The 27,990-nt window shown below is 39.8% G+C and overlaps 1 long non-coding RNA gene across 6 annotated transcripts in view; it reads left to right on the forward strand.

The window, feature by feature from the left end:
- Positions 1-27,990, forward strand: part of LOC147343603 (uncharacterized) — a 131,126-nt gene that overhangs the window by 53,195 nt on the left and 49,941 nt on the right. For 3 of the 6 annotated variants that reach the window (XR_015156161.1, XR_015156163.1, XR_015156162.1), the window contains exon 2: positions 7,095-7,313. This is a non-coding gene — a long non-coding RNA (uncharacterized LOC147343603). Of the gene's footprint in view, positions 1-7,094; positions 7,314-8,039; positions 8,292-17,482; positions 19,338-25,765; positions 26,018-27,990 lie in introns of those variants that run through there. The other 3 variants (XR_015156160.1, XR_015156164.1, XR_015156159.1) reach the window with 3 other exon arrangements.

The raw sequence follows: 27,990 nt of genomic DNA on the forward strand, positions 1-27,990 counted from the left end.
AGGTCAACACCTCTATTTGATCTGTACTGGCTTTTTACTCAGTGCCCTGATTTTTGGCTCTTTCTGCATCTCTGTCTCTTATCACTGTCTCTTGCTCCTTGGTATCAGAGGGGACAGGCAGGTGAGAGAAAGCACAGGAAAAAGGGGAATGAGAATGTGCAGATAAGGCTGACCTCTGGGAAATTTTCCTGTGACCAACTAATGTGTAGATAACTCAGGTTGTGCACACAGTGGTGAGGGCAACAACCCAAGTGGATTCCCAGACATTCCTATTCTCAGCTCCCTGAGACATTTGGAATTATTGCCAATGGTTATCAATTGATACGTGCCATGAACATTGCCATTGTTCATCAGTTCAGTTCAGTTGCTCAGTCGTGTCCCACTCTTTGCGACCCCATGAATTGCAGCACGCCAGGCCTCCCTGTCCATCACCAACTCTTGGTGTTCACCCAAACTCATGTCCATTGAGTCGGTGATGCCATCCAGTCATCTCACCCTCTGTCGTCCCCTTTTCTTCCTGCCCCCAATCCCTCCCAGCATCAGAATCTTTTCCAACAAGTCAACTCTTTGTGTGAGGTGCCCAAAGTATTGGAGTTTCAGCCTCAGCATCAGTCCTTCCAATGAACACCCAGGACTGGTCTCCTTCAGAATGGACTGGTTGGATCTCCTTGCGGTCCAAGGGACTCTCAAGAGTCTTCTCCAACACCACAGTTCAAAAGCATCAATTCTTCAGCACTCAGCTTTCTTCACAGTCCAACTCTTACGTCCATACATGACCAGTGGAAATACCATAGCCTTGACTAGACGGACCTTTGATGGCAAAGTAATATCTCTGCTTTTTAATATGCTATCTAGGTTGGTCATTGGAGAAGGAAATGGCAACCCACTCCAGTATTCTTGCCTGGAGAATCCCAGGGACAGAGGAGCCTAGTGGGTTGCTGTCTATGGGGTCGCACAGAGTTGGACACGACTGAAGCAACTTAGCAGCAGCAGGTTGGTCATAGACTGAATAAATAATGCTATTTACTGGTGTTATGTTTCAAATATAACAGAATATAAATTTACTTTTAAATGCTAGTAAGTTTACATGAACTATTTTTTATTCTTCATTTGTTCCCCAGTTTACCATAGTAAAATAATAGTACCATTATGTGGACATCTGGAAAACAAAAAAATTTTTTTCTTCAAATTTTATAAAAAATCAGTTCAGTTGCTCAGTCATGTCTGACTGTTTGTGACCCCATGGACTGCAGCGTGCCAGGCCTCCCTGTCCATCACCAACTCCCGGAGTTTACTCAAACTCATGTCCAATTGAGTTGGTGATGCCATCCAACCATCTCATCCTCTGTCATCCCCTTCTCCTCCTGCTTCAATCTTTCCCAGCATCAATGTCTTTTCAAATGAGTCAGCTCTTCACATCAGGTGGCCAAAATATTGGAGTTTCAGCTTCAACATCAGTCCTTCCAATAAACATTCAGGACTGATTTCCTTTAGGATGGACTGGTTGGATCTCCTTGTGGGCCAAAGGATTCTCAAGAGTCTTCTCCAACACTACAGTTCAAAAGCATCAATTCTTCAGTGCTCAGCTTTCTCTAGAGTCCAACTCTCACATCCATACATGACTACATGACTATTCCAAAGCCTTTGACTGTGTGGATCACAAGAAACTGTGGAAAATTCTGAAAGAGATGGGAATACCAGACCACCTGACCTGCCTCTTGAGAAACCTGTATGAAGGTCAGGAAGCAACCATTAGAAAGACTGGTTCCAAATAGGAAAAGGAGTATGTCAAGGCTGTATATTGTCACTGTGCTTATTTAACTTATATGCAGAGTACATCATGAGAAACGCTGGGGTGGATGAAGCACAAGCTGGAATCAAGATTGTGGGGAGAAATATCAATAACCTCACATATGCAGATGACACCACCCTTATGGCAGAAAGTGAAGAACTAAAGAGCCTCTTGATGAAAGTGAAAGAGGAGAGTGAAAAAGTTGGCTTAATGGTCAATATTCAGAAAACAAAGATCATGGCATCCAGTCCCATCACTTCATGGCATATAGATGGAGAAACAGTGGAAACAGTGACAGACTTTATTTTTGGGGGGCTCCAAAATCACTGCAGATGGTGACTGCAGCCATGAGTAGACAAATTCTGATACCTTCAAAGGACCAAGTGTTTTGTTGGATAAACAGAGCCATAACTTTCCCCAATACAGTAGATATTCTGTCCACATAATATCATTGTCATTGGAGATGTTGGGGAAGTGTGTAATTTCCTCAGTTCTGTCTTGCCACAGCAAAGATTTGAAATGATGGAACAGTGTTATAGTTGGGTTACAGCTCAGAGTTTTGTTTGGCAAGCAAAGGTTAGTACACCCTTGAGGCGTGAGGGCTGGCAACCCCAAAGGTGGGGCCTCAATCTGTTTTGGCTTCCTTATTTCGTTCATTTATCTCCTCCCCGCTGAGCCTGCCCTAAGCAAACTGGGCTAGGCAAGAAGGGGGTGTGTTTGTTTCACCTGAAGTTCTCACTCTGGTCTGCGGGTTTTCTTTTGTTCTGTTTTCCTGGGCTTTCCCTTTCTTTGTCTTTTAGGTACTGCCATTTTGGACTCCTTTTTCCTATTCTAACTACCTAACATTCCCCCCTTAGGAGTGGGAGGCCCAGTTCTTTGGGAGTAGGGTCGTTGAGGTCTCTCTGGCTACTTCCTGCTGAGCTGGGGTGGTGAGGGGCATTAGGCCTCCCCCTCTTGCTAGTCTCAAGCCTCAGAGTCCTTATAGCAGTGTCCATCTAAGGGTGAGTGGTATTTCCTGTGGTCAGGTGTAGTTTTATATATCCTTGTTGAACTGGCACTGCATGTTGTAGCTTGTTGACCTGGGAGGAGACAAAATGGGTTAGACAATTGATAATACATGGAGCGATCATAAGCAGCATCAATATAGTGATAATAGGGATTAGTAGGGGCATAAGCCAACTCCAATGGAGAAGGCGATGGCACCCCACTCCAGTGTTTTCCTTGCCTGGAAAATCCCATGGATGGAGGAGCCTGGTGGGCTGAAGTCCATGGGGTCATGAAGAGTCGGACACAACTGAACGACTTCACTTTCACTTCTCACTTTCATGCATTGGAGAAGGAAATGGCAACCCACTCCAGTGTTCTTGCCTGGAGAATCCCAGGGATGGTGGAGCCTAGTGAGCTGCCGTCTATGCGGTCGCAGAGTCGGACACGACTGAAGCGACTTAGCAGCAACATTAGCCAACTCCAAATTCCCCTTCGCTAAGAGAAGGATCCCCCGAAGAGAGATTGTAGCCACCCAGAGAACTCTCCAGCTCGTTCTTTGAGATCCTATAGGATCTGAATATTTTTTTTTTCCTATTCTAACTACCTAACAGATGTGTTTTGTTCTTTCATTAAAATGTGCATTTGAGAGTTCACCTATTAACTTTCAAATTCAGTGGTTTGTCATCAGGTAATTGTGTCATTTATAATTAAAATATAAACAAAATTTTTCTCTTTATAAAAAAAGCATAGACTGAAAAGGGGGAAATTCTTCACTATTCTGCCACTCAGGATATTTACTATTAATCTCTGGGTGTGTATCCTTCTATAACTTTTAAAATATCCGTGCTTATATATATTATTTTTTAAAAGAGATTTTTTTCCAGGTTCTATATATAGCTTTTTGTCTTTTTTTCCTTGATTTACCAATTTAGGATTAACGTCTTTCTATGAGAAGACATCTTGTTAAAATTTGGAATTCCCTATTAATTCATTTGCAAAAGAATCTGTGATTGAGGTAAATCCAAGTTTCTAGAGAGCAGAAAGAAATTCTTGTTTTCCTTTGAAAGCATGCCTGGAAGGTATGACAAGATGATGGTACAGATTTTTTTCTAACATGTCTTTCTTCCAACTAAATAATTATGATTTCTTTCTTGCCGCATGTTCTTTTATGCTTTTATTCTCAGTCTGTGATTAAAACCTCTTTAATTAGGAACTGGAGAAATCACTCTAATTTAGGATTCATTTAAAATTTACTGGCCTGCACTTAATTCTAATCTTTCACTGCTTGTGTCCATTTACTAGGGTGATTTTAGCATTACATATCTTCCTCTCCTAAAAATAAAAGTTTTTTTCCAAAGCCTGTTTAAAAGGCCCTCAGGATTGCATAGATATCAAACAGCACATTAGTATTTCACATTTTAGTTTAAATGAGATAGAAACTTGCAAAGCAAATTTCCTTTAAGAAAAACACAAGCTTGAAAATTACAGACTCTATAATTTAGGAAACTCTATTTCCCTGGCTATAACCTCAGGAAGGGCAAAATGCATCTTCATAGGATAAATGTTAGACTATAAGAATAATAAAATGAGTTCAGAGGAGAATAACAGAATAATTAAAGGCTTAGACAATAATATCTGTAGAGCAAATAACAGAATTATATTTATTGCCTTGGTAAAATGGCTGTTAGTGATTATAAACAGAGTTTACAATGGCAAATTGAATATTGACCACTGTTCACCAATGTGAAGGATGAAACAAGAACTAGAAGCCTTAAAGGTCTAAGTCATATCCCTCTAAAAGATTTTTTTTTAAGAACAAAAATGTCATTTATTAGAAAGATAGCAAATTTGATGAACAGTGTATTGGACCAGCAGTGAGGAGATATGAGTTCTGTCTGAGGACTGCCTCCGACTCATCAGGCAATCCTTCATACATCCTATTATCTCCCTGGATGAGCATTTACCATCTTTTAAGTAAAAAGATGGATCTAAGATATTGATAATATTCCATCAGCCCTGACCTGCTCCAATCAGGGTAATATCATTCTTGTCCAGTGTGGCAGAGACCATCAGTTACCTTTCCCACCATCTGTCTTCCCCTTCCACCTCAGAAACAAATCCTAATCATTTTAGCTGGCATAATTTTTCCTAGAATAAAAAGCTATATGTCTTCGTTTCCCGGTGGTGCCGTGTGGCTATGCAACTAAGGACTATAATAGTAAGTGCAGTAGAATCAGATGAGTTGCATGGGACCATGGGAAGGTAGATTTAAGGGAGTTAACCTGGCTTCAAGGGGTCTCTTTTTTTTTGGGCTTCTCCTTTAGACACAAGACTCAGATGAGCTGGCTTAAACTTCAGAAACCATCTCAGACCATTAGGTAATCTTGAGAATGGAAGCAATTGTCTAGCTAATGGAACAAAGATCACATCCTGGGTCTCCTTAATGACACCATGGAGTCACCGTACATGTCCTGGTCTCTGTTCTGTGCTTTTTTACATGCGACAGAAGTTTTATCTATCTTTGTTAGGCACTGCTAATTGTTTCCCTCTTAAAGCAGCTATATCAAATTCTAACTGATGCAGTCAATAAAATGTGATTATTGTTGATTTAAAATAGCTACAGCTAGCAATTATTTTGCACTTAGTAGATGCCAAGCATTGTGCTAAAGGTTTTATGGACATTGCCTGATTTGATCTGTTCAATACAAATACTTATGAGTTGGGTATTATTATCTATAATTTACAGCTAAGAAAATGGAAACTTAGAAAGATTAAATAGTAGCTACATGATCATCACGGAGCTCAAAAATGACCCAGCCTGGATTCTAAACCAGTTTGGGATGATTCCAAGGCTTGTTCTCTCAATCATTGGCATTAGATTCATGCAGCCATTCTTCTCTGTGAGTAAAAGATGTACAAGCAGCACCATGTTAGCTGATATTTTGAGAGAGCCTTATAGAATTATCTATATGTAGACGACATGACATTCAATCTATTTCCTGAACAAAAGTAGGAAACAAAGATCCATTATGCCTGCAGTAATACAGGTAATAACTATCCCCAAACCTTACTTAGACAAACATTTTACCTTTATCAGAGATTTTTATAAATGGAGATAACATTCCTTGATATCAAAGATTATGTTGGGGATTAAATACAATGAAATACATACAGTTCATAGCGGAACACCAGGTACACAATAGGTGCTCAATAAATGACACCTGACACCATTATTATTTACTGAGTCCACAGCGATGATGTGAAAATCTAAGGGAATCAGAAATATTAGGTGCAGATGTAACCTCTGCAACTTGGTAATTACATGAATGCAGTTTAGTCGTTTAACCTTGAGGCATTTAATTTTCTAAGGAATGGGTAACTTATTTTACAGAATTGTAATTAGAGGTAATGTTTTTCAAGTGCCCATTCCAATGCTTGACATGTCCTAGAATCCCAGCAAATGGAAGTATTCATATTAGCATGATTATGATTCTCAAAGGACTCTAATAAACTCATTTGCCAACAGTAATTTTCTCATAGGTTTATCAGCTCACATGGAAGAGTGTTTGCTCTGGGGTGTGGCTGAGCGACAGCAGCGTGTGTCTGTAGTTCAGAGGCTGCTGTGGGGAGGCTTCTATCAGAGCAGACAGTTGAACTGCGTGCCGCGGCAGACAGTGCACCAGGCCATCCCGCTGTCCCTGCCAAAGTGCTGTGGAATTCAAGTTTGTCTCCCCCGATTATTGTTTCTGTGCATGCCTTGATCTCTTTTCTGCCTTTGCCCTGTAGCCAAGGTCATCCCAATCTCAGTAGGCCAAAAGGAGACCGGTGCTTGCTGGAAACACAGGGCATAAGTATCATGGGAGGGATGCACCCCCCGAGCTAGATGAGACTTTACAGAGTGGGTGTTCTCCGTGAGAACATTTTCATGTATTTCTATTTATCATTCTTTTGGCAAATGCTCATTCTTTTGAAAAGTTTGTCTCATAAGAATCAAATAATAGAAGAGCATAGAATGCAAAAAAGGTTTTCTTATAAAAATATTACTTATTTAATTCTTTCCAACATTAACAGTGCATTTAGAACTCTATCGGAAGGTTGTCCCCAGCTATTTAGAGTGCATGACTCTCCAAGCCTCACACAAAGTCCTGAACTAGGAGAAATGTTTCTCCATCACTCCTGATTCCTTTCCCCTCCCTGTCAAGTTTTATCTGAGATTAAAATATTTACATACCTTTTCTTTTTTTCATTTAAAAATTTCCAAATTTTACCACATCCTGCATGGAAAAAAAATGTGACTCTAAACTCTCGCTTCTAGGCTGCCCGTGATGAAGAATCCACTGGAAGCTCTGGAGGACAGGTGCTTGTCGTCTAAAGTTACAGAGCTCTCCTCTCAACTTACCGCCCCAGGAAAGGAATTTTCGCCAGAGCGGGAGGGAGCTGAGGAAGTCTGCGCAATCCATGAAAAACCATCTGAAATCATTTTTGCAGGCAGCGGAATAAACACCTAGCCAGACGTTACGTGCTTTTCAGAGAGGTGAGTCCTTTCCTGCTTCCTAACTGCCATCTAGAAAACTCTAAACAAAAGTTAAGCTGTTGATATATGCATGAAACCTTTAAGCAAGAAATAGTTTTTTTTTTTTTTAAAGGAAGCCATTTTTGGGGGTGGGGGGAGTGGAGAGGGGGTACGTCTGAGTGAGTCATTAAATTGTTTTGAAAACAAGGTCAGTTTTCTTTGATGATAAAGTATGTATAAACCAGAAAGGCTGAGATTACTACAAAAGAAAAAAAAATGTGTAGAGGATTGAGTGGTTTAATTGTGCTTACGTTCTTTTTTATAACTGCATTCTTTGAAGGCAAATGTCAAGTTCTGTTTAGATTTTGTAGAGAAAACTTTCAGAAAACCTAGCTTACTTGAAGTATTTCTCTCCCTCTGCTTTTTCTGTTACTGTTACTCCTGCCACCCCTGCAAGGATGACATTAAAAACAGCAATGGTGTTAGCTTAAGGGCTGCTAGACTACAGGGCCCTGGGAGTGCAAACTATGCTTCCGGCATTCAGTTCAACACCTGCCATTATTTCCAAGGGTGTTATTGTCATGTCTCTGATTGCTTCTTCCTTTGGGCTCTCATAGCAATTTGTGTGTAATACTATTGTATGTAACACTATCAAATCACTATTTAACTAGCTGTTTATGTGTCTTCCGTACACATGATTTTTTTTTTATCAGACAGCACTATTTCAGCAGAATTTTTTGTTTCCAGGGACTGGACTAATGCTTGGTACATGTGTGTATACTAAGTCACGTCAGTCATGTTTGACTCTTTGCAACTCTATGGACTGAAGCCCACCAGGCTCCTCTGTCCATGGGATTCTCCAGGCAAGAATGCTGGAGTGGATTGCCATGCCCTCTAGGATCTTCCTGACCAAGGGATGGAACCCTTACATCTCCTGCTTTGGTGGATGAGTTCTTTACCTCTAGCGCCACCTGGGAAACCCAACTTGGTACATAGTAGGTGTGTATTAAATTTTTTATTGATTGAATGAAAACTCTCTAGGCCATGCTCTTCACTTGTAGACAGAGAACCTTAGGGTGTAATTGGATTTAACATTTGATCTTTGGAAAACACTTAGTGAAAGTGTTCCAACAACACTTTTTAATAGAATAAATTTAGCATGACATGTAAGAATGTATTTAACCCCGAAATTAGCTTCCTAATCCATGATGAGCTATCACAGCAGGTTGTGTCTGGATGTGCTATATTGGCTCACTCTGGGTGTGATATCAAACCATTTCCCTCCATTTCTCCCCTTCTCAGATGTTCAGGGCCAAAAGGAGGGCTGGGCACAGTGTTGCACTTCCACAGAGAATCTATATTTTGAGCAGAGACCGTAACCTTCATCAGGTCCACCAACCTATACCATTAAATCCTTGCTGGTGATTTTCTCTGTTTGCACTTCTGGCTTTTTAATAAATACAGCACTTCATGTGCAGCTCTGCTTCTTGGAGCTAGTGAGTCCGGGTGAGTTAGGGTTGCTCCTGCCACTGCCAGTAGGCTGACCTCCCAGAGGGAGTCTACTACTTGCTGGATTAGCCATGTCTGCTGAGTCAAGCTGGTGTCAGCCGATGCACTGAAGGCCTGCGTATGTGGCAGTTGAGTGCTGTGTACCCACGAAACTTCCCTGATATCTCAGTTGGTAAAGAATCTGCCTGCAATGCAGGAGACCCCAGTTCAATTCCTGGGTTGGGAAGATCTGCTGGAGAAGGGAAAGGCTATCCACTCCAATATTCTGGTCTGGAGAACTCCATGGGCTGTATAGTTCATGGGGTGGCAAAGAGTCAGACATGACTGAGTAACTTTCACTTTCTTGGGCTTCCCTGGTAGTTCAGATGGTAAAGCATCTGCCTACAACGTGGGAGACCTGGGTTCGATCTCTGGGTCGGGAAGATCCCCTGGAGAAGGAAATGGCAACCCACTCCAGTATTCATGCTTGGAAAATCCCATGGACCAAGGAGTCCGGTGGGCTACAGTCCATGGGGTCACAAAGAGTCAGACGCAACTGAGTGACTTCACTTCACTACACTACCCACGAACAGAAGCATTTATTCTACCAACTTCTGGGAATGTTGGCAACTGAAGGGTTTGCAAGCAGTTGTTAAAACTGCATCACAGTTGAACTCTTTCACCCACTCAATCCTACTTCCTTCAATTCTCCCTGGGGTATTGGTCCCATAAACTCTCTGAGTGCAAATCTCCATCTCAGATAGGTTTCCCAGAGAACCTCACCTAAGACAGGTAGAAACTCAAACCTACATACCTATTGAGACTTCACGGTGGATGCAGGGAATAAACGTGGGAGAAAGGGAATGAAGTCAGTACCTTATAGACACATGACAATTAGTTCTGCAGGCTCGTGTTCATCTGGGTCCTTGAATTCTCCCAGGCTCCAGTGGGAAAGCTCTGACATCAGCTATGATCAAAGTCCCAGCCTTTCATGGGCTGAGAGCCTGTAATCATTACCACAGGGGACGTCCCGAGCTGAGAGTCTTCAGGCATTCATAAAAATCCATCTTTGGAAATCACAATAGGGAAATAAAAAAGCAAAATTCTTAACCTCAAGTAAAACTTGAGCTCAAATCTTTACTCTTGTAATCCCGAGGTCAATAATTCTAGGTTATTTATTTCACCATTCTAAGTTTCAGGGTTTTGTTAGATGGTGGTGCTGATGATCATAATAAAAATGGGCTTCCCAGGTGGTACTAATGGTAAAGAATCTGCCTGCGAATGCATTAAGAGATGTAGGTTTGATCCCTGGTTCAGGAAGATTCCCTGGAGGAGGAAATGGCACTCCACTCCAGTATGCTTGCCTGAAGAATCCCATGGACAGAGGAGTCTGGCAGGTTACAGTCCATGGGGTGGCAAAGAGTTGGACATGACTGAGCATACTATTACTACTACTACTACTAAAGACCATTTGAAATAATTCTTGTGATGTTTAAAACAGAAAGCTCATGCAAAGCATACAATTCCTGACATATTGAAGGCACATGGGATTTTTAATTAAGATTTTCTAATTCTAGGCTTGAATGTACCATTTCAGTCAGTTCAGTCGCTCAGGCATGTCGACTGTACCGTTTATTCTCTGCCTGAATGTAGTATTTATTCTCTGTGTAAAGACTTTGTGGGAAGACTTCCCTGATGGTCCAATGGCTGAGACTCTGTGCTCCCAATGCAGGGAGCCTGGTTCGATCCCTGGTCGGGGAACTAGACCCAACGTGCTTCACCTGAGATCCTGCATGCCACAACTAAGAACTGACACAGCCAAATTAATTAATTAACTAAATATTTTTTAAAAGACTTTGTACGATGGGCTTAATAGTCATCATCTCAAGATAAAGTTTCACAACTTTTGTTGTAGAAATCTCTTCTTTACAACAGACCCAGAATCTTCTGCAGCAGTTTATCTTCCCTTCTGCTTATGGCTATCCATGTTTTATATCAATGTTCTAGCTTGTTGCATATTTTCCTTAACCTAAAGTTATGAAAATTTATTCAGATCCTCAGTGAGTTAACCAAACTTCAAAGAGAATATTTTCATCTCTGTTCAATAGGTTCTCTGTAAAGTAGTGGGCGGGGGGGTCGGGGTGGGGGGAGCCTTATCATGAAACCCATGAAAACTAATGTTTATCTCAGGCTTTCCTCAGCTTTGAATGTTGTGCTACTTCTAAGGCAATCAAAGGTTTCCAAGCAAGTTTATACCCACACTGGTTTAGAACTCTGAAATTTCCTGTGTGGCATCTTTAGACTGGCCTGAGTACATAGTTTTTGTGCCACGCAGAGGGCATATGGTTGGATGGCATCACCAACTCCATGGGCATGAGTCTGAGCAAGCTCCGGGAGTTGGTGATGGACAGAGAGGCCTGGCGTGCTGCAGTCTATGGGGTCACAAAGAGTCGGACATTACTGAGCCACTGAACTGAACTGAAAGGGCATATGAGCACCCAGATCCTCGATGGCACATGCTTCTCATTTCATGCGAACCTCCACCCAGTCCTGGGCAGATCCTCAGCTCCTGGCATTCCAAGCCAGCAGATGGCACCTGCTCTCTCTTTGCTCTTGGGCAGTAAGTGGTGTGGTCACTGCCTCCTCACTGGGGCCACCTTTTCCTGTCAGGACCCCATCCTCTGTTTTCCTCATTCCTTCTTAGAGGTGGGTTTATCTGGGTTTCTTCTTGATTTAAGCGTTACGAAGCAGAAGCCGTCGGCTTCGTCTCAAAGCTCTGGGCAGGCCCTTGCCAACCAGCTTAGCTCCACAGACCCACTGATGTCTGCCATTCCCAGCATACTCCTCCTCCTCTTAAAAACACCATATACATGACTTACCAGGAAGTAAAATGATTAATATGTATGGGAATATCTTTTGAGTGTGATGGCAAATATGAGCAAGATAAAGGTTAAATATTTAAAAATTCTAGACAGCACTCGACTTTGGAATTTTCATACTCTGATGTATAATGGGCAGGCGGAGGTGAGGGAAAGGAAGTGAGGGAGTGGTGATGAAGAGAGCAAAGCAGGAAACTCCTGCAGGTCTGGCTCCTGCAGGTGCTCGTGACCCAGAGCTGGGCAGAGCTGGGCAGCAACCTAGGTCTTCATTCAGACAGGCTGTATCGTGGTTGGTTCTCTGCTCTTGCCCTTCCATTAGGTATGCATGGAGTAAGCTTTTTCTCTGGTGCCCTGGGCATTTAGCAAGCTGGTTCAACCTCCACACCACCCCTCTGCCCTTCCCCCATTTGGTTGTTTGTCTTTTTTAAGCACGAACTGAAATGTAGAGAGATATTCCTTTTTTTTTGGAAGTGAGTTCTTTTCACAAGGTCAGTTTTTACCCATTACCCACTGAGAGGAGGACAATTTGAGCAAATGATCACCCTTAAGTAGGAAAAGAATGAAGCTCATAATGACAATGGGCAATTTGAGTAATTAAAATTATTTTAGCAAAACATTGATTTCTTTTAAATTAAAATGTGCCCAGAAGCTTATTTGTATTTTGTATATATTCAAATGACTTTTTGGTTATTCACTTTTTCTCATTTTAAACCACTTGTGAGCTGACTTTTCCATTTATGCTGGAGGATGTTCGATATCTCAGAATAATAATTGAGAATGACCCATAAATACTTTAAATTTATGAACCTATCTCTTACTAGCTAAACCACAATTTCTTCAGTATAATAGCTGGGGAAAAACATAGTAGAAATCTAGAGAAAACAGTTCTTGGCTTACATTCTTATGTTCAGCAGCCTTATTATTGTCGAGAGTCCCCAAAATTAAAATGCAAAACTAAGCTTCTTGGCTCGGCTCGCTTACTTAACCTTAACAAAATAGAAGGGTCTGTTTCATTAATCAGAAGAACACCAGACATAGTGCATGAATTTTATCTTCCACTTTGTCCTCTGTATTTCAGAATGATGATGATAATAATAAAAGTCCTTGCATTTTGCAGCCAGACAATCATATTCTTTTTGTTTCTATCATGTTCCTATGTAAAATGAATTTCTCAGACAGACTAAATGCCTAAGGGGCAAAAATTCCTATGATCCTCTCCCCAGGAAATCTTTAAAAATAGAATAAACTTTCATTTGTCTGGGTGTGGTTTTTTAAGCACACTGTGTCTTTGGCAGAGGGCTAGTTGAGCTGACCTATGGATGTTGCCTGGAGCTGCATGATCACTTAGGTGGAGAATTTTCCCTTAATCCTTGCCAGGTTTAATTTATCACAACAACGCATGTGCTTATAAATGCTGTAAAACAAAAATGGGGTGCAATCTTCTTTTCCATTGTAAAGTAATGAAACAGCTTATTTCTCAAATTTGGGAAAGTAAGAGTACATCAGGGAAAAGTATGATTTTTTTTTCCTCTTGAAACCTCTCCTGAAAGATAGTGAAATATGATAAATAGCATGCTACTTATGACAATGTGTTTTCAAACAACTGGACCAAATCAGCAAAATGGAACCATATGCTCCATCAAGACCACCTTCACGTTCCTCACTTGAATCTGACGCTGGGTGTCTGGACAGACAGAGGGGCCTGACCGTGTTCAGGTGTGCTGATGGGCGCTGACAGGGTGGGTACTGGGTGAGGGCCAGAGAAAGCGATTTCACAGATACGGTTACAACCTGTTATGCTTACATCATCTGTCCTCCTGCTGGCCTCCTAGACACGTTGCGGGCAGCCACAAGTTCCCTGCTGTCCAATCTCCCCTGCTGGGAGTGATTATGCTATGAAAGTTTTCACTTTAGCATAACTCCAAAAGAAAAGAATAATATTATCATTTCAGTATGTTGATCATTAACTCACATATACACGCATACACAGAAGATGACAGTTGGTCAATTTTTAAAAACTATATTTTGTCTACGGGCAAATTCCAAATCACATTTATTCTCATATTTACCAGTTCCCTTTTTTCCTCTCTTTCAAGAGGAAGTCCAAAGTTAGTCTGTTTTTTTTAACAGCCAAGCTTTTTTAAGGTATTAGTTACATTATGTGAAAGTGCAGGCATGCGTGCAAATTGATTTTTTTTTAGTGGATTTATAGAACAGTGTAATTATCACTACATCCCAGTTTAAAAATGTTTTAAAAATCACTCCAGTAAGTTCCCTGTGCCCATTTGCTGTCAATCTTATCTCCCACCTCTAGCCCAAGGCAAGCACTGATTACTTTCTGCCCCATAGATTCACTTACCCTCTTTTTTTTAAACTTATTTTTTATTGAAGGATAATTGCTTTACAAAATTTTGTTGTTTTCTGTCAAACCTCAACATGAATCAGCCATATGTATACATATATCCCCTCCCTTTTGAACCTCCTCCCTTCTCCCTTCCCACCCCATCCCTCTAGGTTGATACAGAGCCCCTGTTTGAGTTTCCTGAGCCATACAGCAAATTCCCGTTGGCTGTCTATTTTATATATGGTAATGTAAGTTTCCATGTTACTCTCTCCATGCATCTCACCCTCTCCTCCCCTCTCTCCATATCCATAAGTCTGTTCTCTGTGTCTTTTTCTCCACTGCTGCCCTGTAAATAAATTCTTCAGTACCATTTTTCTAGATTCTGTATATATGCATTAGAATAAGATATTTGTCTTTCTCTTTCTGACTGACTTCACTCTGTATAATAGGTTCTACGTTCATCCACCTCATTAGAACTTACTCAAATGTGTTCCTTTTTATGGCTGAGTAATACTCCATTGTGTATATGCACCACAACTTCTTTATCCATTCATCTGTTGATGAATATCTAGGTTGCTTCCATATTCTAGTTACTGTAAATAGTGCTTCAGTGAACAATGGGATACATGTGTCTTTTTCAATTTTGGTTTCTTCAGGGTATATGCCTAGGAGTGGGATTGCTGGGTCATGAGGTGGTTTTATTCCTAGTTTTTTAAGGAATCTCCATACTGTCTTCCATAGTGGCTGTATCAATTTGTATTCCCACCAACAGTGCAGCAGCATTCCCTTTTCTCCCAGCATTTATTGTTTGTAGACTTTTTGATGATGGCCATTCTGACTGGGAGGCCTGGCATGTTGCAGTCGCAACATGGGGTCGCAAAGAGTCAGACACAACTGAGCGACTGAACTGAACTGATTCTGACTGATGTGAGGTGATATCTCATTGTAGTTTTGATTTGCATTTCTCTAATAATGAGTGATGTTGAGCATCTTTTCTTGTGTTTGTCAGCCATCTGTATGTCTTCTTTGGAGAAATGTCTTAGGTCTTTGCCCCACTTTTTGTTTGTTTTTCTGGTATTGAGTTGTATGAGCTGCTTGTATATTTTGGAAATTAATCCTTTGTCAGTTGTTTCATTTGCTATTATTTTCTCCCATTCTGAGGGTTGTCTTTTCACCTTGCTTATAGTATCTTTTGCTGTGCAAAAGCTTTTAAGTTTAATCAGGTCCCACTTGTTTACTTTCATTTTTATTTCCGTTACTCTAGGAGGTGGATCATAGAGAATCTTGCTTTGATTTATGTCATTGAGTGTTCTGCCTATGATTTCCTTTAAGAGTTTTATGGTTTCCAGTCTTATATGGAGGCCTTTAATCCATTTTGAGTTTATCTTTGTGTATGGTGTTAGGAAGTGTTCTAAGTTCATTCTTTTACATGTGGCTGTCCAGTTTTCCCAGCACCATTTATTGAAGAGGCTGTCCTTGCCCCTTTGTATATTCTTGCCTCCTTTGTCAAAAATAAGGTACCCATAGGCCCATGGGTTTATTTCTGGGCTTTCTATCTTGTCCCATTGGTCTATATTTCTGTTTTTGTGCCAGTACTATACTGTTTCAATGATAATAGCTTTGTAGTATCATCTGAAGTCAGGAAAATTGATTCTTCCAGCTGCATTCTTCTTTCTCAAGCCTGCTTTGGCTATTCGGGGTCTTTTGTGTTTCTATATGAATTGTGAAATTTTTTGTTCTAGTTCTGTGAAAAATGTCATTGGCAATTTGATAGGGATCACATTGAATCTGTAGATTGTGTTTGGTAGTATAGTCATTTTCACAATATTGATTTTTCCCTCTCAGGAACGTGGAATATCTCTCCATCTATTTACGTTGTCTTTGATTTCTTTCATTCGTGTCTTATAATTTTCTGTGTACAGTTCTTTTGTCTCCTTAGGTAAGTTTATTCCTAGATATTTAATTCTTTCTGTTGCAATGGTGAAGGGGATTGATTTCTCTTTCTGATTTTTCATTGTTGGGATATAGAAATGCAAGTGATTTCTGTGTATTGATTTTGTATCCTGCAACTTTTCTAAATCCACTGATTAGCTCTAGTAATTTTATGATACTATCTTTAAGGTTTTCTATGTATGGTATCATGTCATCTGCAAACAGTGAGAGCTTTACTTTTTCTTTTCCAATCTGGATTCCTTTTATTTCTTTTTCTCTTCTGATTGCTGTAGCTAGGACTTCCAGAACTATGTTGATAGTGGTGAAAGTGGACACCTTTGTCTTGTTCCTGATTTTAGGGGGAATGCTTTCAGATTTTCACCATTGAGAATAATGTTTGCCATAGGTTTATCATATATGGCCTTTACTATGTTGAGGTAGGTTCCTTCTATGCCCATTTTTTGAAGAGTTTTAATCATAATTGAGTGCTGAGTTTTGTCAAAGGCTTTTTCTGCATCTATTGAGATGATCATATGGTTTTTATCTTTCAATTTGTTAATATGGTGTATCACATTGATTGATTTGCATATATTGAAGAATCCTTGCGTCCCTGGAATAAACCCGACTTGATCATGGTGTATGAACATTTTGATGTGTTGTTGAATTCTGTTTGCTAAAATTTTGTTGAGGATTTTTGCATCTATGTTCATTGGTGATATTGGCCTGTAGTTTTCTTTTTTGTGTTGTCTTTATCTGCTTTTGATATCAGGTTGATGGTGGCCTCATAGAATGAGTTTGGAAGTATTCCTTCCTCTGCAATTTTTTGAAAGAGTTTTAGAAGGATAGGCATTCTCTTCTCTAATGTTTGATAGAATTCTCCTGTGAAGCCATCTGGTCCTGGGTTTTTGTTTTTTGGGAGATTTTTCATTACAGCCTCAATTTCAGTGCTTGTGATTGGGTAGTTCATAATTTCTATTTCTTCCTGTTTCAGTCTTGGAAGATTGAACTTTTCTAAAAATCTGTCCATTCCTTCCAGGTTGTCTATTTTATTGCCATAGAGTTGTTCATAATAGTCTCTTATAATCCTTTGTATTTGTGCATTTTCTGTTGTAACCTCTCTATTTCATTTCTAATTTTGTTGATTTGATTCTTCTCTCCCTTTATTTTTTTGATGAGTCTGGCTAAAGGTTTGTCAATTCTGTTTATATTCTCAAAGAACCAGCTTTTAGTTTTATTAATTTTTACTATTGTTTCTTTCACTTCTTTTTCATTTATTTCTGCTCAAATCTTTATGATTTCTTTCCTTCTACTAATTTGGGGGGTTTTTGTTCTTCTTTATCCAGTTGTCTTAGGCGTAAAGTTAGCTCGTCTATTTGATGTTTTTCTTGTTTTTTGAGGTAGAATTGTATTGCTATAAACTTCCCTCTTACAACTGCTTTTGCTGCATCCCATAGGTTTTGAATTGTGTTTTCATTGTCATTTGTTTCTAGAAATTTTTTGATTTCCCTTTTGCTTTCTTTAGTAACCTCACTTTTCCTCTTGATAAGGGTGAAAGAGAAGAGTGAAAAAGCTGGCTTAAGACTCAGCATTAAAAAAACTAAGATCCTGTCATCTTGTCCCCTCACTTCATGGCAAATAGAAGGAGAAAAAGTGGAAACAGTGACAGATTTAATTTTCTTGGGCTCCAAAATCACTGCTGAAAATTAAAAAGACACTTGCTCGTTGGAAGAAAGGATATGACATCCTAGGCTGTATTAAAAAGCAGAGTCATCACTCTGTGGGTGGTATAGGTCTGTACAGTCAAAGCTATGGTTTTTCCAGTTGTCATATACAGATGTGAGAATTGGATCATAGAGAAGGCTAATTACAAAAGAAATGATGCTTTTGAATTGTGGTGCTAGAGAAGACTCCTTGAAGAGTCCCTTTGGCTGCAAGAGATCAAACCAGTCAGTCCTAAAGGAAATCAACCCTGAATATTCATTGGAAGGACTGATGATGAAGCTCCAATACTTTGGCCATCTGATGTGAAGAGTTGACTAATTGGAAAAGATCCTGATGATGGGAAAGATTGAAGGCAAAAGAAGAAAGGGGTGGCAGAGGTTGAGGTAGTTGGATGGCACCACTGACTCAATGGACATGAGTTTGAGCCAGCTCTGGGAGATGGTGAAGGACAGGAAAGCCTGGCATCTGCAATTCACGGGGCTGCAAAGAGTTGGACGTGACTGAGTGACCGAACAACAACAAAAAAGAAATGTATAGATAGCATATAAGAGAATACAATATGATTTTTGAAATGCTTCTTCTACTTAACACATTATTTTTGAGGTTTACCTGTAGTGTTGTACCAGTAGCTTGTGTTTTTTTAATTATTATTATTGGTGAATACTATTCCAGTGTATGGGTATACCACATTTTTTTTTCAATCAGTTTACCAGCTGATAGACATTCAGATTGCTCACAATTTGGGACTGTTGTGAATGTGCTGCTTGTATGAATGAATGTCAGTTTTTGTATGAATGTCAGTTTTTTGTATGAATCTTTGTATGAATGTCAGTTTTCATTTGGACGAATGGCCAATATTCATTGGGTGGATAAACAGTACAGGAATTTTTGTGTCATACGTTTGCATTTAACCTTTTTTAAGAAAGAAAAATAGTTTTCCAAAGTGATTGCATTATTTTTCATTTGCTTCAGCAATGGGCAGGGGGATCCATATTTTCATCAGTAGTACTTTTTATTGTCTGGATTTTGATTATGGCCATCCTAGGGTGTGTGAAGTGGTATCTGTGATTTTGATCTGCATTTATCTAATGATTTATGATGTTGAGCATCTTTTCAAATGCTTGTTGGTCATTTAGATTTATTTTTTGGACAAATGTCTATTTAGATCTTTTCCTTATTTTTCAACTGGAGGTTTTTGTTATTGAGCTGTAGAAGCTCTTTATAGATTCAGGATACAAGTCTTTCTGAGATATATGATTTGCATTATTTTCTGTCAATCTGTGACTTGTATTTAATTTTAAAATTTAGAAAACAAAAGTTTTGAAATTTTGATGAAGTCCAATTCATCAATTTTCCTTTTATATATAATAATTTTAATGTCATAGCTAATAAATCTTTGCCTAACCTATTTCAAATATGCTTTTCTCTCATGTTTTAATTAGAAATCTTAAAAATTTTTCTTTTACATCTAGGTCTATGATCCATTTTAAGTTGATTTTTGTTGGCATCTCATAAAGAGCTAAGATAATGATTACTATTGCTATTTTTTTTACATATGGTTATCCAATAATTTCAGCACCATTTGTTGAAAAAAAAAAAGTATCCTTTCCCCCTAAATTTCTTTGGCTCTTTGTCAAAAATCAGTTGACCATAAATAAAAGGATTTATTTCTGAACTTTCTATTCTGTTCCATTGATCTATGTGTCAGTCCTTACGCTAATCACACTGCCTTGATTATTGTAGCTTTATAGGAAGTTTTGAGATTGAATAAAGTCCTCCTACTTTGCTCTTTTTTTCTAAGTGGAGCGAAATCTTATCTTAGTAATACTCCTTCCACCATAGGAAATAGTTTCATTTCTAGTCCTAAAAGAATTATAAAAAATCATGAAAAAGTGCTTTCATGTAAATTGGTCTTTGCAACAAAACAAGCCATCTCAAAACTAGTGGCTTAAAAAACAATCATTTGTTTGGCTTACAATTCTGAGTCAGCAATCTGAGATGTGCTTAACAGAACAGTTTTTCCCCTGATCTCGGTCATGTGTCTGTGGTCAGCTGCCAGTCACCATGACTGTTCTGCTTCTGGAGGCTAACTGGGTGGCAGCTGGGGCAGTGTGGGTAACTGGGCCATGTGTTTCTCATCATACATCTGACTAGACTGAGCTTGTTCCCATGGCAGCAGGGTACCCACAACAGCGAGAGGAAAGACTTCTGAAATCTCTGTTCACATCACTTTTGCTAATGTCTGATTAGTTAAGCAAGTGACAAAGCCAAGACCAGCATCCTCTGTGAGGGATCTACCAAAGGAGAATAGAAGATTATATAGGAACTAGTTGAAGGCATTACTGGGGTCCATCCAGTTTTTAGCAACCTGGAGGAAAAAAAAATGCTTTGAATGTGAAGAGAATCATGTTTCTGGATATGCCAAACCAGTTATTTCAAAGCAACCATTTTTTGTCGTTGGAACTGACTCTAACACAGATTCCTAATCCATTGAGACCCACGTATCATCTGGTAGCTAATCCTAGAGAAGAATACAGAAAAATAAAATGATTCCTTATAATCTTCCTTCAGATCAAAAAGCTTTGAGAAAACCCAAAGAAACAAAAATATTTCCTCAATAAGAACAATTAGGAATTTCCAATTCCATTCTTTCTTAACTTAATATGATTTACTTTTAGAGCTATGTAGTTTCAAGAGATCCTGCTGCTGCTGCTGCTAAGTTGCTTCAGTTGTGTCTGACTCTGTGTGACCCCACCAGGCTCCCCCGTCCCTGGGATTCTCCAGGCAAAAACACTGGAGTGAGTTGTCATTTCCTTCTCCAATGCATGAAAGTGAAAAGTGAAAGTGAAGTCGCTCAGTCGTGTCCGACTCTTCGCAACCCCATGGACTGCAGCCTATCAGCTCCTCCGTCCATGGGATTGTCTAGGCGAGAGTACTGGAGTGGGCTGCCATTGCCTTCTCTGTCAAGAGATCCTAGTGGTCATTGCTGAGGCTTCCCTTGTGGCTCTGACAGTAAAGAATCTGCTGCAATGTGGGAGACCTGGATTTGATCCCTGGGTTGGCAAGATCCCCTGAAGGAGGATGTGGCAACCCACTCCAGTATTCTTGCCTGGAGAATTCCATGGACAGAGGAGCCTGGTGGGCTACAGTCCATGGGGCCACAAAGAGTCAAACATGACTGAGTGACTAGGCACAGCACAATGGTCATTGTTGTTCAGCTGCTAAGTCAGGTCTGACTCTTTGAGACCCCATGGACTGCAGCATGCCAAGCTCTCCTGTCCTTAACTACCTCCTGCAGTTTGCTCAGATTCATGTCCATTGAGTGGGTGATGTCATCCAACCATCCCATCCTCTGTCGTCCCCTTCTCCTCCTGCCTTCAATCTTTCCCAGCGTCAGGGTTTTTTCCAATGAGTCAGCTCTTTGCATCAGGGGGCCTAGTGGTCATATAGACCCAAATCCGAAGGTTGTACCTTACAGCTCCATCAACAAGATAGACATCCTGACATTAGGATCCACTACTTTTGCATAAATAACCAAGTCATACAATATTTTCCTGTACTTTTCTGGGAAACAATTACAAGCAGCTACCAGTATTTTGGTGGGAAGACAGAGCTTTATTTCCAAATTCACATTAGTCTAAATTAATTCATTATTGTTTCTTTCTTTATATGCTATGGATCGACCATTGGCTTTAGTATTTCTGCTGACACTGCTTTTATGAAAACACTTGAAATGTTTTAGCAAAGGGAGGCTTGAAAGTAGATGAGAAGAAGGAAACTGAGTAGTCTGGACATAGCCCGTCAAGTAGAGCTGTGTGGCTTCAATGAGTAGTTTTATTATGTTAGGAACAGTAGTTATGGATGAAATATACTCTTTGAGCCAACCAGGAAAACCAACTAGCAATGGCGTTTATATTGGAAAAAAATAATTGAGCAAATTATTTTACAAAACTGATCCATTTGTAAATTAAGGTCATCCTGAGGTGTGTTTATTTCAGAATATATAGATAACAGCTGGATTTATATGAGAAGTTGGATAGACTTTTTAGCTAATCTAACCAATTATTTCAATTCCACATGGGCAATTCAAACACAGCTCCTTGATTTCATTTTTATCTGACAAGTTTGTTGATTAAAATGATTACTTAAGTGTATTATGTTGGGATTGTGAATATGGAATTGGATCAAAACGTTTAAGCTATTATAAGGTTACATCACTCGAGGTACTTAGTGAGAGACTAGTTTCTTAGTGTTGATGGTCATGGCTATCATTATTTAAAGGAGTTTATGAAGAAATGTGGTCCAATGGAGAAGGGAATGGCAAACCACTTCAGTATTCTTGCCTTGAGAACCCCATGAACAGAATGAAAAGGCAAAAAGATAGGACACTGAAAGATGAACTCCCCAGGTCGATAGGTGCCCAATATGCTACTGGAGATCAGTGGAGGAATAACTCCAGAAAGAATGAAGGGATGGAGCTAAAGCGAAAACACCACCCAGTTGTGGATGGTACTGGTGATGGAAGGAAGGTCTGATGCTGTGAAGAGCAATATTGCATCGGAACCTGGAATGTCAGGTCCATGAATCAAGGCAAATTGGAAGTGGTCAAACAGGAGATGGCAAGAGTGAACGTCGACATTCTAGGAATCGGTGAACTAAAATGGACTGGAATGGGTGAATTTAACTCAGATGACCATTACACCTACTACTGTGGGCAGGAATCCCTTAGAAGAAATGGAGTGGCCATCATGGTCAACAGAAGAGTCCGAAATGCAGTTGGATGCAGTCTCAAAAATGACATAATGATCTCTGTTCGTTTCCAAGGCAAACCATTCAATATCACGGTAACCTAAGTCTATGCCCCAACCAGTAACGCTGAAGAAGCTGAAGTTGAGTGGTTCTATGAAGACCTACAAGACCTTTTAGAACTAACACCTAAAAAAGATGTCCTTTTTATAATAGGGGGCTGGAATGCAAAAGTAGGAAGTCAAGAAACACCTGGAGTAACAGGCAAATTTGGCCTTGGTGTACAGAATAAAGCAGGGCAAATGTTAACAGAGTTTTGCTAAGAGAAGGCACTGGTCATAGCAAACACCTTCTTCCAACAACACAAGAGAAGACTCTACACATGGACATCACCAGATGGCCAACATTGAAATCAAATTGATTATATTCTTTGCAGCCAAATATGGAGAAGCTCTATACAGTCAGCAAAAACAAGACCAGGAGCTGACTGTGGCTCAGATCATGAACTCCTTATTGCCAAATTCAGACATAAATTGAAGAAAGTGGGGTAAGCCATTAAACCATTCAGGTATGACCTAAATCAAATCCCTTATGATTATATAGTGGAAGTGGCAAATAGATTTAAGGGACTAGATCTGATAGAGTGCCTGATGAACTATGGACATTGTACAGGAGACAGGGATCAAGACCATCCCCAAGAAAAGGAAATGCAAAGGAGCAAAATGGCTGTCTGAGGAGGTCTTACAAATAGCTGTGAAAAGAAGAAAAGTGAAAAGGAAAGACATATCCATTTGAATGCAGAGTTCCAAAGAATAGCAAGGAGAGATAAAAAAGCCTCCCTCAGCCATCAGTGCAAAGAAATAGAGGAAAACAATAGAGTGGGAAAGACTAGATATCTCTTCAAGAAAATTAGAGATACCAAAGGAACATTTCATGCAAAGATGAGCTCAATAAAGGACAGAAATGGTATGGACCTGACAGAAACAGAAGATATTAAGAAGAGGTAGCAAGAATACACAGCAGAACTGTACAAAAAAGATCTTCACGACCCAGATAATCATGAAGGTATGATCATCGACCTAGAGCCAGACATCCTGGAATGTGAAGTCAAGTGGGCCTTATGAACAAAGCTATTGGAGGTGATGAAATCCCAGTTGAGCTATTTCAAATCCTAAAAGATGATGCTATGAAAGTGCTGCACTCAATATGCCAGCAAATTTGGAAAACTCAGCAGTGGCCACAGGACTGGAAAAAGTCAGTTTTTATTCCAATCCCAAAGAAAGGCAATGCCAAAGAATGCTCAAACTACTGCACAATTGGATCTCACACGCTAGCAAAGTAATGCTCAAAATTCTCCAAGCCAGGCTTCAGCAATACATGAACCGTGAACTTCCAGATGTTCAAGCTGGTTTTAGAAAAGGCAGAGGAACCAGAGATCAAATTGCCAACATCCACTGGATCATGGAAAAAGCAAGAGAGTTCCAGAAAAACATCTATTTCTGCTTTATTGCCTATGCCAAAGCCTTTGTATGGATCACAATAAATTGTGGAAAATTCTGAAAGAGATGGGAATATCTGACCACCTGACCTGCCTCTTGAGAAACCTGTATGCAGGTCAGGAAGCAATAGCTAGAACTGGACATTTAACAGCAGACTGGTTCCAAATAGGAAAAGGAGTATGTCAAGGCTGTATATTGTCACCCTGCTTATTTAACTTAAATGCAGAGTACATCAAATGGCACCCCATCTCAGTACTCTTGCCTGGAAAATCCCATGGATGGAGGACCCTGGTGGGCCACAGTCCGTGGGGTTGCTAAGAGTCGGACACGACTAAGCGACTTCACTTTCACTTTTCACTTTTCTGCACTGGAGAAAGAAATGGCAACCTACTTCAGTGTTCTTGCCTGGAGAATCCAAGGGACGGGGGAGCCTGGTGGGCGGCCGTCTATAGGGTTGCACAGAGTCGGACACGACTGAAGCGATGCAGCAGCAGCAGCAGAGTACGTCATGAGAAACACTGGGCTGGAAGAAGCACAAGCTGGAATCAAGATTGCTGGGAGAAATATCAATAACCTCAGATATGCAGATGACACCACCCTTATGGCAGAAAGTGAAGAGGAACTAAAGAGCCTCTTGATGAAAGTGAAAGAGGAGAGTGAAAAAGTTGGCTTAAGGCTCAACATTCAGAAAACGAAGTTCATGGCATCTGGTCCCATCACTTCATGGCAAATAGATGGTGAAACAGTGGAAACAGTGGCTGACTTTATTTTTTTTTTGGCTCCCAAATCACTGCAGATGGTGATTGCAGCCATGAAATTAAAAGACACTTACTCCTTGGAAGGAAAGTTATGACCAACCTAGATAGCATATTCAAAAGCAGAGACATTACTTTGCTGACAAAGGTCTGTCTAGTCAAGGCTATGGTTTTTCCAGTAGTCATATATGGATGTGAGAGTTGAACTATAAAGAAAGCTGAGTGCTGAAAAATTGATGCTTTTGAACTGTGGTGTTGGAGAAGACTCTTGAGAATCCCTTGGACTACAAGGAGATCCAACCAGTCCAACCTAAAGGAGCTCAGTCCTGGGTGTTCATTGGAAGGACTGATGTTCGAGCTGAAATTCCAATACTTTGGCCACCTGATGCGAAGAGCTGACTCATTTGAAAAGACCCTGATTCTGGGAAAGATTGAAGGTAGGAGAAGGGGACAACAGAGGATTAGATGGTCGGATGGCATCACCGACTCAATGGACATGAGTTTGTGCAGGCTCCGGGAGTTGGTGATGGACAGGGAGTTCTGGCATGCTGCAGTTTCATGGGGTTGCAAAGAGTCAGACACGAGTGAGTGACTGAACTGAAATGATGAAGAAATGGAGGCGTTCCCTTGGTCCGAGATAGGCGTTGTTGCTGCTGTCTACGGTGATGATCGATTAAATCACCTGCGGACTTCAGGCTCTGTTTAAATATGTGGATGAAGCAAGAAAGATGATGTCTGTCAATGATGAGTTCCTTCATTAATTAAATTAACAGCACATTTTACTAGCTCTAATTAGTAGAAAATAAGCCACAGAAATATAGTGATTAAAGCATACTAATCTGATTAGCATCACAATATTGTTATAGGATACTTGATAATAGAGAATCACCAGACTAAGACTGGAAAGATGCAGGATCTGTTTGAAAGTACAGTGTGTGTATTCAGTTGTTTCAGTCAAGTCCGACTCTTTGCAACTCTGTGGACTGTAGCCTGCCATGTTTCTCTGTCCACGGGATTCTCCAGGCAAGAATACTGGAGTGGGTTGCCATGCTCTTCTCCAGGGTATCTTACCAACCCATGTATCAAACCAGTGTCTCCTGAATTGCAGGCAGATTCTTTACTGCTGAGCCACCGAGGAGCACCCCTGAAAGAAGAGGGTAGTTGCAAATGATAACTAAACCTGGAGCTGCTGTTGGATTGCCAGAATGTTTGAAGGAATATGCCTGAAAAACAGCCTGAAAATCATGAGATATTGTTGAATTGATAAAAAGCCTTCTTTCTAGAAGGAGGGCTGTAAAATACAGGACCAACTGCAATAAAAGGAGCTAAATGTTAAGTTCAGCGCTTTCACTAGCTGAGCAAGATTTTAGCAAGTAGAGGCCAAGCCTCTCAAAATTTCAAATTTATGCAGTCTGTAGAGTAGAAGGGTTATGAGCTGCCTGTGCTTTGCTTTATCCAAACCTACACAATGAAGGCAGTGTCCATTTGAGACATTTAGAAAAAGGTATCCAAGTATATTGTGGTTTGGGAAAAATGCAGTTTTGTTCAATTCAGTGCAGTACAAATCATACCATTATATTATCATGTGTGTCCTCTCCAGTGTTCTGTTTCTTGGTCTCACTTTGTATAGAACTAACTTTAGTTTATGGATGTAGATAGATGGAAATTGTCCATTTTCTTTCCACCAGTTTCCAGCCCTCCCTCTCCCCCATTTTCTGGTTTGTAAAGATTCCAATCACCTCAAAAACTGAATTCTATACTAGGTCATCTGTCTCCAGTATTTTCTATATGTATATATGGTGCATTGTTTATGAGGCTTTCGTAATATTTAGATAACCATAAACCAGCAGAAACCATAACAAAGGTTCACTATTAAAACAAATCATAGTTGAAGTTTTTAGAAGGTATTCAATTATAAATTAAATAAAAAATGGTATAGTTTATATTGACTTAGTCTTCTAATATCTGGCATCGACTATTTTAAATTTTTATTTTCAGTATGGGCTTATTATAAGAATAGATTTTCCTTCAGTTTGGCAAATGCTGAGACATAAGAAAATCATTTTAAGGGGCCAGTATTATAACAGAAGGTTATGGCTATTTCAAATCAAATCATTTTTTAAAAAATAGACATTTTATTGTCAAGTCAATGTCTTAGATTTTAGCCACACTTGTGTCACCCTGCCTATTGAAATGATTTAGTTCAAAATAAAACAACATACTCAGTATAGATTTTTTATTAAAATTTTCTATAAAGAGAAAAGAATTGTTTTTGGTGCTCATGGCTAGAAAACAAAATGATGCAATGAACAATTTCTGGGATAGTCTCCAGTTAAATTTGTTAACCTACTTCCTTCTATGTATTTAATTCATTAATTGTTATTCACAATATATAATTTATAGCTCTCACAATCTATGATGTGAAATTCGATTTCAATTGAACTATTACGTATTTGGCAAAGGAAATATATGTGTTTTTAGCCAATGAATATTTGTTGAGAACCCCATAAGATGCATTATTCTGTGCTGTGCATTTGGTATCTTTTTCCAGGAATAAATATGATATGGTGAATAGATAGGATACTTGTCTTAGATTTTTAATGAAGATATGCTGATGTGTGTTCCTCACAGACACTTAATGACTCAAACAGTAATCAAGGAGAACACTGACTGTTTGAGTTCAAAGTCTGTTCTTCCTTATTTCTTTCCTTCTCTGTCCGGAAGCTTTTAGACAGGGCTGAGCGAGGCGTGCGCCTGTAAGGGGGGAGGGGCTGTAATGCAGTAAAGACGTTATTGCTTGAGCAAGTTGCACATGGTATCTGTGCCCTTGGAGGTGACGTTTTAAAACTCAGTTGGCTGAGTGGGTTTCTGCACAGGAAGTGGTAGGTGGGAGCTTGTGGGAAACCCAGTGAAGGGTGCCGGAGTTAGATCAAGTGAAGAAGGTCTCCTTGAAAGAAAACAGAGGTTTTGGCAGTGATGGGTGTAAAAGGCCAACTGAAGGAAAAGGAGAAAGTCCACGTGAGAAGTGTGGGGGAGCTAAAGTCCTATTTATCCATTTTTCTGTTATAGATCACAGCTTTAGTGTTCCATCTAAAAAAAAGTCTTTTGCCTAACCCAGTTTCAAAAATATTTTCTCTCATGTTTACATTAGAATATTTATAGTTTTCTATCTTACATTCAGGTCATGATCCATCTTGAGTTGGTTTTTTTGTGTTATAAAGAGCTAAAATGGTGATTACTATCGTGATTTTTTGCATGGATATCCATTTTTTCCAGCACCATTTGTTGAAAAGAATTATCCTCTCCCCACTAAATTTCTTTGGCTCTTTTTCA

The sequence above is a fragment of the Bos grunniens genome, chromosome 27 (genome assembly GCF_055505025.1).
Source record: "Bos grunniens cultivar Pamir isolate PY7600 chromosome 27, Bosgru_T2T1.0, whole genome shotgun sequence".
Taxonomy (NCBI): Eukaryota; Metazoa; Chordata; class Mammalia; order Artiodactyla; family Bovidae; genus Bos; species Bos grunniens.